At 37.4% G+C, this 4,561-nt stretch overlaps 1 pseudogene; it reads left to right on the top strand.

Annotated features, from left to right (window-relative positions):
• Positions 1 to 3,231: 3,231 nt before the first annotated feature.
• Positions 3,232 to 3,749, top strand: LOC128252124 (uncharacterized; annotated as a pseudogene).
• Positions 3,750 to 4,561: the final 812 nt, after the last annotated feature.

Raw genomic sequence — 4,561 nt, 5'->3', positions numbered from 1 at the left:
ATCAGATGTCTGTAGGAAAAGTTATGGATTTAAGTCTGCAGGTTTTCGGTCACTTTTCAGTAAAGTAAATATTTGAAAATTTAGAAAGGGGTTACATCGTCAAAATGTTAACAAAAATCGACCAAAAATTACAAACCAAGATTTAAACGCAGATTTTTAGAGGACTAGTTCACAAGACTTTTAAAATATACCAATTTTAAATCAGATGTCTGTAGGAAAAGTTATGGATTTAAGTCTGCAGGTTTTCGGTCACTTTTCAGTAAAGTAAATTTTTGAAAATTTAGAAAGGGGTTACATAATCAAAATGTCAACAGAAATCGACCAAAAATTACAAACCAAGATTTAAACGCAGATTTTTAGAGGACTAGTCCACATGAGTTCTAAAATATACCAATTTGAAATCAGATGTCTGTAGGAAAAGTTATGGATTTAAGTCTGCAGGTTTTCGGTCACTTTTCAGTAAAGTAAATTTTTGAAAATTTAGAAAGGGGTTACATCGTCAAAATGTTAAGAAAAATCGACCAAAAATTACAAACCAAGATTTAAACGCAGATTTTTAGAGGACTAGTCTACAAGACTTTTAAAATATACCATTTTGAAATCAGATGTCTGTAGGAAAAGTTATGGATTCAAGTCTGCAGGTTTTCGGTCACTTTTCAGTAAAGTAAATTTTTGAAAATTTAGAAAGGGGTTACATCGTCAAAATGTTAACAAAAATCGACCAAAAATAACAAACCAAGATTTAAAAGCAGATTTTTAGAGGACTAGTCCACAAGACTTTTAAAATATACCAATTTGAAATCAGATGTCTGTAGGAAAAGTTATGGATTTAAGTCTGCAGGTTTTCGGTCAATTATCAGTAAAGTAAATTTTTGAAAATTTAGAAAGGGGTTACATCGTCGAAATGTTAACAAAAATCGACCAAAAATTACAAACCAAGATTTAAACGCAGATTTTTGGAGGACTAGTTCACAAGACTTTTAAAATATACCAATTTGAAATCAGATGTCTGTAGAAAAAGTTATGGATTTAAGTCTGCAGGTTTTCGGTCACTTTTCAGTAAAGTAAATTTTTGAAAATTTAGAAAGGGGTTACATCGTCAAAATGTTAACAAAAATCGACCAAAAATTACAAACCAAGATTTAAACGCAGATTTTTAGAGGACTAGTTCACAAGACTTTTAAAATATACCAATTTGAAATCAGATGTCTGTAGGAAAAGTTATGGATTTAAGTCTGCAGGTTTTCGGTCACTTTTCAGTAAAGTAAATATTTGAAAATTTAGAAAGGGGTTACATCGTCAAAATGTTAACAAAAATCGACCAAAAATTACAAACCAAGATTTAAACGCAGATTTTTAGAGGACTAGTTCACAAGACTTTTAAAATATACCAATTTTAAATCAGATGTCTGTAGGAAAAGTTATGGATTTAAGTCTGCAGGTTTTCGGTCACTTTTCAGTAAAGTAAATTTTTGAAAATTTAGAAAGGGGTTACATCGTCAAAATGTTAACAAAAATCGACCAAAAATTACAAACCAAGATTTAAACGCAGATTTTTAGAGGACTAGTCCACAAGACTTTTAAAATATACCAATTTGAAATCAGATGTCTGTAGAAAAAGTTATGGATTTAAGTCTGCATTTTTTTGGTCACATTTCCGTTAAGTACATTTTTGAAAATTTCGAAAGGGGTTTCATCATCAAAATGTTAACAAAAATCGACCAAAAATTACAAACCAAGATTTAAATGTAGATTTTTAGAGGACTAGTCCACAGGACTTTTAAAATATACCAATTTGAAAACAGATGTCTGTAGAAAAAGTTATGGATTTAAGTCTGCAGGTTTTCGGTCACTTTTCCGTAAAGAACATTTTTGAAAACTTAGAAAATCAAAATGTTAACAAAAATCGACCAAAAATTACAAACCATGATTTAAACGCAGATTTTTAGAGGACTAGTTCACAAGACTTTTTAAATTAATTAATATAAATTAATTTGAAATCAGATGTTTGTAGGAAAAGTTATGGATTTAAGTCTGCAGGTTTTCGGTCGCTATTCCATAAAGTAAATTTTTGAAAATTTAGAAAGGGGTTACATCATCAAAATATAAAGCAATCGACCACTTTACTTTAAATTCCTGTCTAATCATTAAGCTCAGAATGGACGTGGCTAAATTTTTCCCAGTCCATCGACAAATGGTTTACCCACTGGCCAATCTCAGACAGCATTCATCCGCGTCTCGTATGTAAATCTCAAGAGCTATTGGCAAAATTAAACTTTCTAAACGCTGACATGTAATCCCCCGAGTTGGAGTCGCCGTCTGCTGGTAATCCTTTTTTTCGCAATTAACAACGCATACGCATGTCAACACAACAGCGGGCAGCAACATCCTCATGCTCAACCTCACTCTCATCCTCTGAAGCCTCAACAACACACTGTGAAGTCAAGGAGCAGGAGGAGCAGCAACCCAGACACTATGCCACAACCCAGCCGATCCCGTGCCCATTCCATGTCGCTGGCCAAGATTAATGGGCGAGTTGCGTTCTGTTGCGGCGACTTATGGAAATTCATCATTATCTCGCAGCTCGCAGCTCTCAGCTCTTTAGCTACAACTGGCTGGTTTAATGAGTTCCCGAGCGATGTTCAATCCAACTCATTAGCTGCACTTTTCCTGCTAGCCAAAAAGTGCAAATGTGTCTCCTGGATACTATATGCATATATGTATTTGGACATGGTCTGCGGAGTCGTGTGGGTATTTGTCATTGTCAACATAGTTGTAGAACATCGGAATTGGAAGTGGAGATGAGCTGCAGCTGCTGGGGCTTTCGGGCAGGTGATTAACATAAACGCCAAGTGTCATGTTTTGCACTCTGCGAGTGCTAAGTTTTCTTTTCTTATTTTGTTATCGAATAACTAGCAAATTGTGCGGATTCTAATGGCCGATTCAGGGCAGTTTTCCTAATCCGGAGGACTTGGCACGCGCTCCGAAAACTTTGAGCCATAAATCACGGCGCTTGCCAAACAAACAAGCCCGCAACCGCAGACGGGCAAACAAAAAATGTATATACACATGGACCAAGGATGAATCCTTGACTCCTTGGACCATCCACCTTTGATAAATTCAAGAGCACGCACTTTTGATTTAGGCAAATCCCCGCCCGGATATGTGAGTATATCATGCATTGGCAAAAGTCGGCGGATCGGATTGGGGCGGAAGAAATCTCCATAATATATGCCGGAACATATTCCGCACACAAATTGCAGCCAGCAAGGAGTCCGGATTCCTGACCAGTCCGGATGATTCTGCTTCACAGGACTGCAATATTATAATTCAAATTTATGCAGCCAAGAAGGAACCCTTTTCACACGCACTTTCTTATCGACAGCCAATGATTTGGTGGATTGAGCCAGGGACATTCACTTTCTGTTCTGGCAAATGGAAAATGAGAAGACTGGCGGCGGAAACGGAAATGAAGCCAAACGGAACAAGAAAAACAAATTTACAAAATGAAAATGCCACACACACTCGAGGGCGGGGGCTGATGGGTGGAAAACCAGCATCCCCACGGTATTCCTTTTGGCGATTTGCCTGTCACAGAATCCCCCTCACCCAACTACAATCCTCCTAACTCACCAAATATCGTTGCTGTCGCCGTGGCTGCCACTTGTTTTATTTATTGCTTTTTTAACCCTTTTTTGTGCGACTCTCCGCCGCTTGTTTTTCTCGATTTTCCCCCCAGTATACTATAGTCCTGACCAAATGAAATCGAACCATCCACAGCCACCCACCCGAATGGTGGGAAAAGTTTCGCTTTTGCTGCACGCAAACTGCAATCGAACGGCCGCTTAATGAAGTCGCCGCCAAGTCCATTCGAAATGCATTGATTTCCTGGTCTATGCTTTTATCCTAATGAAAAGAAAGTGAACTCGAAGTTGGAAAATTTGCATAGGCCTCGGAGGCGGATACGAAAAGGAAAGAGGGCGGACAATTGGATGTAAGTTAATTGGAACTCTTACTCAGTAGCTTAGGTTTGGTTCTGAATTTGTTTAAAGTGTTTTCGCTTAGTTTAATTTTGCAGAACTAATTTATACTATACTGTTGGAAGTTTATATTTACTTATTGAATATATTTAAAGAGCGATTAAAAAGGTTAGGTCGGGGTCAAAGTTATTGTTGAATTCAGAGAAAGAAATGTTTCTTAATTTTTTGTTACATTGGACAACAATTGCAAAATTAAGTTGACATTTTGGTATTTTCTGGCTGGCATTTGCAGCGTGTTCCAATCAAGCGAAGCGGTCAAGGCTCCCAGCTGGGGATTGGCTGCTAATCTACATCTACAAGGCTGAAATTTTTTTCTCCATATGACTTCATCATAAATTGACAATCCTTAAAGAGCAGAAACAACGTCCACTAGCCGTTGAGCAACTTTATTACACGGCAGATCGGAGATCCGAGAGATTCGGCTTAATTGAGACACAGTTCGTCTGGCAGTTGCCAGTTGGCTGGCCAAAGTTAGCTGCTTTTTCATTAGTTATATTAATTGAATGGCAAACACACGGCAC

Source organism: Drosophila gunungcola, chromosome 3R, assembly GCF_025200985.1.
Source record: "Drosophila gunungcola strain Sukarami chromosome 3R, Dgunungcola_SK_2, whole genome shotgun sequence".
In the NCBI taxonomy this organism is placed as follows: Eukaryota; Metazoa; Arthropoda; class Insecta; order Diptera; family Drosophilidae; genus Drosophila; species Drosophila gunungcola.
This window is presented reverse-complemented; position numbering and strand designations above follow the sequence as displayed.